This window comes from Chiloscyllium plagiosum, unplaced genomic scaffold, assembly GCF_037043375.1.
Source record: "Chiloscyllium plagiosum isolate Xiang-an unplaced genomic scaffold, Cpla_swu_hap1 HiC_scaffold_18, whole genome shotgun sequence".
Taxonomy (NCBI): domain Eukaryota; kingdom Metazoa; phylum Chordata; class Chondrichthyes; order Orectolobiformes; family Hemiscylliidae; genus Chiloscyllium; species Chiloscyllium plagiosum.
In genome coordinates, this window is record NW_028270156.1 from 41,892,872 (window position 1) to 41,905,597 (window position 12,726).

A 12,726-nucleotide genomic window follows, 5' to 3' on the forward strand; every position below is an offset into this window, starting at 1 on the left:
GAGGGAACACTCTTACCTGGTGATTGCTGTGCAGTGTCCATTCATCCGTTGTCATAGTGTCTGCTCGGTCTTGCAAATGTACCATGCATCAGGGCATCCTTGCCTGCAGTGTATGAGATAGACCACGTTGAGGAGATTTGTTGGTCTAACGTAGCATTGGGACACAGACAGACTTCACACTTATTGTTTAAAAACCTGAGCTATCTTGAGAATGTAATTTAAAAGAAGCTCTGGGATTTACAGATCAAAAGAACAGAAATCCCAGTATAAAAGATGAAAGTTTTAATCTAAGCTTGTTTAATGTATCACAACTCCATGACACTGGACTTGCTTGGCTATAAATTCTGAGAGCATGATCTTATCCTCCAAAACCACCTGATGAAGGAGTGGCGCGCCCAACTAAACCTGTTGGACTATAACCTGGAGTTGTGTGATTTTTTTTAAAACTTTGTCTACCCCAGTCCAACACATGCACCTCCAAGTCATAGACAGGTTAAAATAGTGAGTAACAAGATGGTAGATGAAATATAATGTCAGAAATATGAGTTAATTCACTTTGGTTAGGAGAACAGAAAACTGGAACTTTTTTTTGAAAAGGTGTGAAACATGTAACTGTTCTGGATGTAGATTTGCTTGCTGAGCTGGAAGGTTCATTGTCAGACATTTCATCACCATACTAGGTAATATCATCAGTGAGTCTCTGGATGAAGCGCTGGTGATATGACTCGCTTTTTATTTATGCGTTTAGGTTTCCTTGGGTTGGTAATGTAATTTCCTGTGATGATGCCATTTCCTGTGGTAAATGGGATCCAAGAGAATGTGTTTGTTGATAGAGTTGATGGAATGTCATGCCCCCGAAGAAAAAGAACAGGAAATGACATCACCAACCCAAAGAAACCTAAACACATAAATAAAAAAGTGAGCCAGACCACCAGTGTTTCATCCGCAGGTTTACTGATGATGTTACCTAGTATGGTGATGAAACATCTGAAAACGAACCTTCCAGCTCAGCGAGCAAACCTACATCCAGAACTTCAGCCGGAGCTACAAATCTTCTCAAAACGCACTAACATGTAACTGTTAATTATCAGAGTGACTTGGAAAAGGAATACAATGTTATGAGGCAGGTACAATAAGTCAAGTAAAAGGGAAAACTGGTACTGGCGCTAGTTTATTCCAGATTTATTAATTGATTTCAACTTCCACCAGCTGTCTTGTTAGGACTTAAACCCGTGTCCCCAGAGCTTTAGCCTGGACCTCTAGATAACTAGTCCAGTGACATCATCAGTGCACCAACATCTTCTCCCTGAATTTAGTGAACCTTCATTGCACCACATCCAAGTACATCTATCTTTAAAGATAGAGATAAAAATTGCACACAGTGTTCAGATTTGATTTCACCTAAACCCTTTGGGAAGGGACACTGAAAGGGCTTTTGCCTGAAACGTCAATTTCGCTGCTCCTTGGATGCTGCCTGAACTGCTGTGCTCTTCCAGCACCACTAATCCAGAATCCAAGATTAAGGAAGCCTTGCTAGAATTGTACAGGGTTTAGATGAAATGTTACCAGTATTTCATCTAATTTTCTCACCAGCTGCACATGGCTTCGAGTATTGTGAATGGCAAGGATGTCTGAAACTGGAATGCCATATGCTGAACATCAGAACTGGTGGGTGACATGCACAGTAGCACACAGGGAAAGTTGCTTAATATCCATCTGGTTTACTACAACGTTTAGAAGAAAATTTGCTACCTTACTTGTAATTCCAGATTCACTGCAATATAGTCGACTCTTAACTGCCCTTTAAAGTCATCACAAAAGCCCTTCACTAAGGATAATCAGAGACGGCACCAAATGCCAGCCACCAATGTCCACTGGCCACAGAAAAAGACTTAAAAAGATTTGTCCTGAAGATAAAAGGGTTGTCCCTATGGTGAGAAGGTGAGTAAATTAGACCTATTTTCTCTGAAGTTTAGCTTACTGAAGCATGTACAATTCTGCTTATAGTTATATGCCGAATGACTATTTCCACTGGTCTGGAAACTCGAAACGCAGGGACAGTGTATCCAAACAAGGGGCTGGTTATTTCAGACTGAGGTGAGGGGAAATTACTTCATTCAAATCTTTAGCTCTGAATCTTTGGCACTCTTTACTTGTGGAAGCTTCTTAGGTAGGATATATTGGCTTTGAAGGGTTTACAAGAATGATACTTGGACTTCAGGGTTTAAGTTTGAGGAGAGATTATATAAATTAGGCCAATATTCGCCAGAATTAAGAAGGTTAAGGGATTATCTGATCAAAATTTTCAATATTAACAGGAAAAGATAGTGTAGATAAAGATAAACTATTTCCACTGGTTTAGGATTCCAGAAGTGGGAGCATAGTCTGAGAATTGGGACTAGATCATTCAGGAGATGTAGGAAGCACTTCTACACAAAAAAAAGGTAGCAGAGGTTTGAAATTTTCTTCCGCAACAGCAGTGGATGCTGGATCAGTTGTTAACTTTAAACCTGAGATAAATAAATATTTGCCTAACAAAGGTATTAAGGAATATGGGTCAAAGGCAGATTTATGGAGTTAGGCCACAGATCAGCCATAATCTCATTGAATGGTGGAACAGGCTAAATTGCCTACTCCTGTTCCTATGTTCTACTACTGAAAATATTTAAGACGGGTAGGTGGAGTTTTGTCTTCTCAGGGATATTGGGATTGAGATTAGGCAGGAAAGGAGCAAGCTCAACAATTCATATGGGCTACTCCAGTGCCTATGTTTTGTTTATCATTATTTTCTTTTCAGTGTTGACAGACTTGCTGTAAATTTCCAGCATCTTGATTTTCATTTTAACAAAATTTTCATGAAACTACTAAACCCTTCAGCACAGCTAGCTGGAAGTGTGGTGTATGATAAAATATACTGTTGCCCCTTAGCTTGAATTTGTTGTATTATGACAACCAAATTTGCTTTCATCCAGCAGAGGCTACAAACTGTTAAGGTAACAATCAAACTAGTAACTCAGGTTGACATGATAATAACAAATTGAGAATGTAAATTAAAGGATGGATGCCAAATGTTTTTTTTTCATAAATATTTGGTCATGAAGAGCTGAACAAAACAGAAACCCACTTACATGTAGTACGATTATGTTTAACTACTACGAATGTTCTATGTAATGATAAATGACAACATGGACATCTCACTGGTGCACTGAACTTGAAAATCTGACTCATTCTAGTTTTCAATGCTGAAGATTCTACCCCACAGACAGCACAGCATTGATGGCAGCTACAAAGAAGTTCTAGCTCAAAAAGGCAATGTGTAATTTAGAAAGATATCAGTGAAGAGGAGTAACTAAAAACGTGATAAAGAGAAAATCTTCCCTACCTGGTCTAAAAGACACGCACAAGTACATACAAAGTGGTCTTATTCACAAGTTTCACAGATGTTTTTTCACAGATACTGTCAAACGAATAACCTGATGCTGAAAGTGAGAGTGAAAAGGTATATACATCCAACAGCTTAATGGTAATATTTGTAAAAATGTATGGCCTAGCTTTAGGCATACCTGGGTGAATAGCACTTCTGCTTTGTGCACAATATTAACTATTCAAAGAAAATGGATAAATGTGTCCATACATTGGGTTTCTCATTAATTATCATTAGTTCAACTGACTCAGCATGTAGAAATCTAATTACCAAGCACATAGTAATGAGCTTGAATCCCAGTATTAACTAACAAATGAGGCTGCTTTGATTTAACCAGATTGAGTATATTACAAGCTAAGCATTAAATGGGAATTGCACTCAAAGCTGAAAACAAAATAATTTGTCAGGTAATTACAAAGCTGCACTGACAGTGATCAGAAAATAGACATCACATTAAATAATTATTCTTTAACTCAAAAATACATATTTCATTTCAAAATGTGAGTTGCACCATAAATACACTCATTCTAAATACTCCATTTAGATTGCACAAACAAGCACAATCATAATTAACATTAATTTCAATCCATTAGGATAATAAACTAATTACACTTAGGCTAGAGCCATCACAGTACATCAAGCCGAGAAAGACCACAACATTGATAATTGTCGCCATGATGTTAGTTTTAATACTGGATCATGCATGCTGAGAGCCCTAAAACTTGCTAATAATTGCTTCAATTTATTTATTTTCGACAGATCTTTCTTGTCAATCACACTAATTTGTATTATTCACTTCAGCTAAGTGCATCTGAAATTCTCAAAACTGTTTCCTGTGTTATGAATCACAATTCAAAGTCAAAGACATTTTGCATATTCAATGTATTCAGCTACTCGTTTAAATGCCTCTTCTAAAAACTGCAGTGTTTATATTATTCTAATTTAAAGAAATATTCAATGATATTGTGGCTACTTGCTCAAACTTTACCAACTATATGTTAAACCGAATGTCGTGATGGTTTTGGTTCAAAAATCTAAAGCATCTGCCACCTCCTGCAATTTGCTCAGCACAGATTTTGGATTGCTTTTCTAGTAAAGGGAATAAGTAACAAAAACAGCAGGTGAACATTGTAGTTTAGTACTGATTTTCCTTTGAAACTTCAGATCTGCGTTGCACATTGCTTTCAAGTAGTGACATAACCTTGACCAAGAAATTAAGAATTTGAAGTAAATCATTATCACCCACAAACAGCCTGTATCTGCAAAATGCTTTGGCAACGTAAATTACACATTTAAAGGCCACAGTGATTCATTACGTTAAATAGCTTTCTTAGAAACCTTGCTTGGAATTCAGACATAATCTGTCTGAAATGTCTTAAATCAAGTAGCATTTGGCAAAGTTGCAAATGATACACTAGCTATTAACTGCCATAAAGGGTCGAATTCCATGATAAATGCACAACTCGCTCTTTTTAAACAATGATACAGTTTAATCCCTAAAAACCTGTGAATTATAGAATAACCAATTAAACAGTCAAAATAGAAATCCATTTTTCTCTACCTCCTATTATCAGGAAAGTGTGTCACAATTGATGTATTGAACTGCATTGAAATTCATTGAAAGCAAATACTGAGAAAAGGATTAGCTTCTTCAATTTCATCAATGCTCATAAAGAACACCAAAACGAGGTTTACCATCAGTTCGGTGCAGCTGAATTTCCCCTCAACTATCCTGATTCTTCCATGGTTAAAAACAAACAAAAAATAAGCAAAATCACATTTTGAATAGATTCCTTCTTCATCTCTAAAACATAAGAAAATTTCTGTTATTGCAAAAGCAAAATACTGCAAATGTAGAAATTTGAAACAAAGAAGAGAAAATACTAGAAATACTCAAAGCTCCTAATTTATCTGATTTTCAAACACTGGTTCTGTACTGAACAAGAATGACTATTTATTACAAGTAATGCTTTAGCTTTAGGTAAGAGCGTTATAAACAATCTGTACTTAATACTTCCAATTAGTCCTTGAATCCTCTTAGAAGCTTCCTTTATACACTGATCAGCAGGCTGGGAAAATAGGCTACTGGGCAGAGGAGAAAAAATTATAAATTCAGTAGTCTGTTTCCAGGTTCTGTTGATGAGATCATATTTATAATTCTTTTGCTAGCCAGTATGTTACTTTAGTCAGCTTTCTCCAGGTTCTTCCACTGGTTGATAAGAGACATGAGGTGACGGATTCCTTTCTAAAAGTTTTTGACTAATCAGTTAGAAGTCACAGCTTATAATCGTTGCAAGAAAGATTACCTGGTGTTCAGCAGGTTTACAGTGAACTTTGACTGCAGACACAAGGAGACCATTACTAAGCTGGGGAAGTTCTGAACATTTCTCTCTCTCTAACACTTTGTTCTCAGCTCCATGCTATTCATTAACCTGAGAACCAATCACACAGTTGTTGGCAGGCAAAAGGTCTCTGTAATCAAGTATTGGTCACTATTCCATAGACCAATCAACTTCTTGTTGACAGCAAAAGCTGCATTTTAGCTCCCAGCACCTACTCAGCTCCAAATCATCTGCAACACAATTGCTGCTTGTTCAAATATGGTCTACAGAATGCCTGCAATGCAAGTTAGGTTACTTATTTTCAAAACAGATAGACACCCTTCAAATCCTGGTTTTAAAACAACTTTCACAATTCAGTCTACATTTAAAAAGACACAGTCCTTACCCCTTGAACAAAAGTTCAAGGGAGTGCTTATGGTCGTAGGGAAGAGATGAACATTAAGAGCCGATGTGTTTAGCAAGTATTAAAAATAAAAGTCACCTATACTGACAGCAAGTTGATGCAAGATATTGTGGTTGGTAGGTGGGGGAGTGGGAAGTAATCAAAATGGAACTAAGAGTTCATTGTATGAAGTTGTTGAACTTAAAGTTGAGCCCTGAAGGCTACATATTGCTAAATTGAAAATAAAATGCTGTTCCTCCATCTTGTGTTGGGTTTCACTAGAACGAGCAAGCCCAGGACAGTGCCGATGGCACAAAACCAAAATGGTGCATTGCAATGGCAATCAACCAGAAGAGCAGGGTCATGCTTGCAGACTGAATATAGGTTTTCAGCAAAGTGGTGACCCAGTTTTCATTCACTCTTGCCAATGTAGAGAAAACCACACTCTGAGCAATGAACATAGCACACTAGATGTTTTTAAAAAAACGCATGTAAATTGTTGCTTCATCGCCACACTTTTTGACTCTGAAAAGTGTATTTAGTGTCTTGGCCAGTGAAGAAGGAAGAGGCAATAGAGCAAGTGCTACAACTTTGATTGGAAAGCTGCCACAATTGAGAGTTGGTGTTGGGAGTGATGGAGTTGTGCAAGAAATCAGTGCCTGCCAAATTCTAACAGGGAGGGGAAGATAAATGGGTGTTGGCATTCTACTGGACGTAGTGGAGAAAGTTCTTTTGAACATTGAGGCTGGTGGTGTGAGAAAGGAGGACAAGCAGAAGCCCCTTTTGTGGGGTGGGGGAGGAGGGGAAAAGATGTGTTGGAAATCTATAAGACACAGCTGAGGTCCCTGTCAACAATGATGGGGAGCAAATCTTTGGTTGAGGAAAAAGGAAGACATGTCAGAAGCACCCTTGCAGAAGTTAGCATCATCGGACCAGATGTGGCAGAGATAGGAAACTAGAATGGAAAGGAGACCTTAAAGGAAGAAAAATGTGAAGCATAGTTGACATTAATGTGGGAATAGGTAGGTTTGTAGTGGATAGTGGTAGACAGCCTATTCCCAGAATGGATACAGATAAAGTCAAGAAAGGGAACAGTCAGAAAAAGATCTGTTGAAGGTGAGAGGAGAATGGAAATTGGAAGCAATTTCCAGTTCTGGATGAGAACAGAAATTAGAATCAATGGAGCCATCAATTTGTCAAGAACAAATTGTGGGAGGGAACCCAAATTGGATTGGATTGGAAGAAGGAATGTTCCTCATATCTCAACAAGGCTTAATTAGAACGCATGATGACACTTTTTACTTGGAAAAAATGAGATGCGTTACAAGAGAAATTGTTCAAAGTGAGAACAAGCTGAGCCAGGCAAACAAAGGTGGTGTTGGATAGGAACTGCTCAGGCCTCTGTTCAAGGAAGAAGTGGAGAGCCCTCAACCTGCCCAATGCAGTGGAAATGTGGAGCAATTGCACATCCATTAGTGAAGAGGTGGAGGTTAGGACCAGGAAATTAGAATCAGACGTAATGTAATCTAATCTAATGTAATCTAATCTAATCCTAAATCAAACTAAATCCTTTAGCCCTGGGTCTGAAAGCACGAGAGATAGTCTGCTAGCTACCCTATCAATCTTTTCAGAATTAAAAAAAAGTGCTGTATTGGCTCATTGTAGCAACAACTAAATGCGCAATTTTTCAGTCTCTTTTTATTTGTACTTCCTTACATCAAGCAGCATCCTAGTCAGTGTTGCGTCCTATCAAAATCCTTCCAATAGTGTGGTTGTTAATATCACTCAGAGTGTTTATTAGAACGCATGATCACACTTTTTACTTGGAATATCACTCAGAGTGTTTCACAAGAAGTTAACACAAACCAAATTACATTGAGAGTTGACCTGGAGAAATCATGGACAAGTCCAAAAACCACTCTGTCCACATGCTAGATTTTTTTTCAAAAAACCCTAACTCGTGGATAAAACCCAAAAATTGCCTACTTAAACCACATAGCTGTAACATTTACCTAACGAGATGAGGTCATGAGAAACTAAACATTACAGACTGTGCCAGCATTAATACTTAAAGGCTGTAATCAGTCCACTGGAACCCTGGTTTAACTGAGCTATTTATCGACTTGGTTTGTAAGAGATTTTAATTTATGTAATGTTGCTGCAATGAAGTTAGAATTGGCTCATAAGGCAGCAATTCCTGGAGAAAGATACAAGTTTTATGGAATATTTAAAACTAACAAGTTGAAATACCAGACCAATACACCATCTTAGATATGTGTATTTTCATTAATTTTGGAGATAATGCATACTATTGAACACATTCCCACTTTCATTGTCAGAAATACATTAATTTAATAAAACCCAGTATGGGGGTTGTGAGGTGGTTGCATAGCTAAACAGAAAATACAGTTGCTATAGCTTCACACTAAAAGGGGATGTTTCTCATACAGATTCATAGCTTTGATTGGCAGCTAAATGAGGTAATCTTCAACACAAGAAGCTGAGGCAGAGGTCAGCTTCATATATCCATTGCTCCCTAAACAAGTCAGTCTGTGGCAATTTGAACTGAAACAACATGAGTAAGATAGCAAGATCCCATTCCCAAGGATTATTTTCAGTCATTTTAAGGATTTATAAAGTAACTTCAGCTCACAACATGAATCAAAGCTGCATTTTCTAAATTAGAGTAACTTGAAATTAAGCAAATTGTGCAATGAATTACATTAATTTCTGTTTGTCATGTAAAATATTGGCTTAGATGATTAAAAGGCTTTTCAGTGTAGTTTCCAAAATGTAAGACGACAACATGCACAGGTCATACAGGAACACAATCTTACAATTCTAGTTTGACGTATTCCTGGAGATTTGATTGCTAGATATTTGATTGCACATTTCACCATGTGACCACATCCAGAACTACACAACTAAAAACAAGGGCTTCCTCTGGATACAATCTGTATAAATCTGAAAACAAACCAAGCCAGATAGATCAGGAATATCTGATGTGTAACTCCCTCTACTCAGACTAAGTTAGTTCAGCCAGCTGCACCAGAGGTACAATGCTATCATTAGCCTCAGCTATCTTGGGTTAGGGAAGAAAATCAATTGCTTGGCCTCCCGTTTCCAATCTCTGGCTAGGTCTTTACACCTTAAGCTCAAGAATAGTTTCTATGCTTATGATGTGTTGTAATACAGTTTGATTAATTGTTCTTCTGGCAACATTACTCATTCTTCCCACAACACACCACCCCTTCCTGCCGTGGTTCTCATCTTTTTCCTTTCTGCTGGACCTCAAAATGAAAAGCAATACTCAGACAGTTCGCAGCTTAAAACAATATCAAACTGTATCATCATTCAACCATAGTTATCAACTTGTCACTCTAACTTTGCTCCATACATATTGCTAATGATGGAAAATATATTTTCTTTTAAAAAATAGAAGAAAATAAAGGAAAAATCTAAAAGCTTCTGTCAGAGTCAGGCCAGCAACATCTAGTGTTTAGAGGTAAACATTTAAATGATTCAAAAACATTTGCAGCTTTTATGGTTGAGATTCTGCTTCATACTGTTTTGATACTTTGATCTGACATATGCCAGGCTTAAAGACTCCCTGCTACAATTTTGTATTTACTTTTATATATGCAGATCTTTCTATTGGGCACCCCTATTGCCCACTTACATATAGCAGAAGTTGGCAATATGATCAGTAATTCACAATTGATAATCTCTCCATCATTCTTTGAAATTACCTGTTTGTTTACCAACCCTACACATTTTCTATGTAGAAAGAATGCCTTATTTTAAATGTGTATTATGGACATTGAGTTTTGTATTATTCAGTTTTCTCCACAAATTAATTACAATCTCTTAGAGAATGTAGTATTAACAATGTGCTCGACTAGAGACATCAGCATTAACAAACTCAAGATATATTACAGTACAGCTCTTTGTAAACTCTCAATTTAGCATTTAACTCGTTAATTCTATTAATTGCCATGGTAAACGAAGTCACATAAAAGATAAATTGCTTGTTCAGCTTTTGGTTGGCCTAATTTGTAGAATTTGTGTTTGATCTCCTAAAAGAAGGGTGTTTGGAAACAAGGATGTATTGAAGTCCATGTCTCTTGGTTTAATGATCAAGAATATATAAAAACGCTCAAGTACATGGCAACCTTTTTGTTATAAACTTCTTTGCATTGGTGACATCCTCTCAATAATACAAACATAATTATTAAAGCAGAAATTCAAAAAGAGGAGTTTTGCAAATCAGCTTAAATCCTCATTTCAAACCTTTTCCATGATTTCACTTCTTTCTATTGCAATGATGTCATCCAGCCGTGACTTCCTGTCTGTACATTGCATGATTTCTGCATGTTCCCGAACTGTTTCACCAGGAGGAAGTCAGTTGTTCAATCAAAACTCTCTCCTCTGACAATCATTCCCGAAAGAACTTAGTGACCCCTGTTTCCCATCTTGAAAAACCTTCTAAAAAGCCCCTTTACCCATACTATGTTTACCTGTTACAGTACAGATTTAAGACCACACAGGATAATTTGAAGTATAAAAAGTATGATGACCGGGGTGGATGGGTATAATCGCTGCCATTCTTTTTGACCTCCTCTCACTCGGTCTTACTTTGTGTTCTAAAGATAAAGCTATCACGCTTCCATTTAAATGTAAGTAATTAGGTCATAACGAAGAAGCAACCAAATTATAAGGTTTGTGTGTGTAAGGAGGAATTTCACTGAAAAAATAAAATCATGGCATCAGATACAGACATCTAACAAAAGGGGTTGGAAGTATGTCTAATACATACAGGAAGATAAAGGCAATTGAAGTTTTAAGTTTTTAAGAACACTTGAGGCATTAAAATTTTAAATCTTCTGGAATGTGCTTCTGCAAGAGATGCAGTGGTTTTTGTTGAGGTTCATCCCAAGCAGCACCTTGACACAGGACTCTGTGCTGTCTGAGACGCACACTGAGACAAACATCGACAGCACCTGGAGGATCATCAGCTCAATGAAAGATGCTCTTTGGTCTCTCCCAAGCTTGTGGGTCTTCCAGAGAAGGAGTTGACCTTGATCCATTCCTGATGAAGGGCATCTGCCCGAACTGTGGACTCTCCTGTTCTTCAAATGCTGCCTGACCTGCTGTACTTTTCCAACGCCACACGTTTTGACTTTGACTTCTCCAGCATCTGCAGTCCTCACTTTTTCCTTGACCGAGTGTTGCAGACTGCCACATTCCAAAGTCCAGGACTAGTTGCTGAGGGACACGTAAAAGTGTGGGCCAGCTGCCGCTGACACACAGTGGGGAAAGACTGCCATCTAACATCTCCCAGCCAAAGTACAATGGGACTCCGTTCAGTTTTCAGACCCTCCCAGTGTCTAAAATACATGGAAATATTATCTTGCATAAGTGAAAAATGCCCTGGCTTGTTGGTTGGAACTGTAGGGAAAGTCAAACTCCAATGTTTGTTTGTTTGTTCTGTACAGACTGTACAAAATGGAACTGCTTCAACTGACTATGTATATTAAGATTTTTTATGAATAAAATATATTTTAAAGTGTTCAACTGGGGAGGCAGTGGTGTCAGGGTAATGTTTAAATATCACCATAGCAGACAATGAAATTTGCATTCAATAAAACCAATCCAGAATAAAAGCTCAACAAACCCACCTGGTTCATTAACAACCTTTAGGAAAGGAAATTTGTTGTGTTCCCTGGTCTGGCCTACATGCAATTCCAGACACCACACCTTGGGGCAATGAAGGATGAGTAAAAAAATGCTGGCTTAGTCAGCAATGCCCACATCCTGTTGAAGAATTTTTTAAAATGCTACTTCATTCTGCAGTAATAGAGTTTGAAGGTATGGAATCCCGAGCAAATGATTTATCTTAACAGTTGTTGGTTTTTGATGCTGATGGTAAAGGCAGGTGGGGGGGGGGGGGGGGGGGGGGAGAGAGAGAGAGAGAGAGAGAGAGACTTCTAGCTTCTTCCTATTATCAGTGTATAAGTCTTTGACTCTCAGTTTTGTTTAAAAGCTGGTGTCTGAAATATAGTTCCTTTATGCATTCCGGTGTCTGGCATAGTTTCTTTTCCAATTTTAATCTTCAGGCAATATTCATCACAATGTGTAACTTAGGAAAAGTACATAAAAACAGATTAGAATTGTAGTGCCTTTTATAACAACCCTTGTTCTGACTCAGAATGATCCTTGGAGAAAGTGAGGACTGCAGATGCTGGAGATCAGAGCTCAAAGGTGTGTTGCTGGAAAAGCGCAGCAGGTCAGGCAGCATCCAAGGAGCAGGAGAATCGATGTTTCAGGCATAAGCCCTTCTTCAGGAATGAGGAGGGTCTGCTAAGCAGGTTAAGATAAAAGGTAGGGAGGAGGGACTTGGGGGAGGGGCGTTGGAAATGCGATAGATGGAAGGAGGTTAAGGTGAGGGTGATGGGCCGGGGAGGGGGTGGGGGCGGAGAGGTCGGGAAGAAGATTGCAGGTCAAGAAGGCGGTGCTGAGTCCGAGGGTTGGGACTGAGATAAGGTGGGCGGAGGGGAAATGAGGAAGCTGAAGAAATC

The 12,726-nt window shown here is 38.2% G+C and overlaps 1 protein-coding gene across 13 annotated transcripts in view; it reads right to left on the reverse strand.

The window, feature by feature from the left end:
- The window catches only part of stk33 (serine/threonine kinase 33), a 168,508-nt gene that overhangs the window by 140,235 nt on the left and 15,547 nt on the right, over positions 1–12,726 (reverse strand). The window contains exon 1 of one of the 13 annotated variants that reach the window (XM_087996542.1): positions 5,731–5,760. The exons of 10 other annotated variants lie outside the window; for them this stretch is intronic. The gene's annotated coding sequence lies outside the window, so the exon portion shown is untranslated. Of the gene's footprint in view, positions 1–16; positions 39–5,730; positions 5,761–12,726 lie in introns of those variants that run through there. 2 more of the 13 variants (XM_087996543.1, XM_087996537.1) reach the window with 2 other exon arrangements.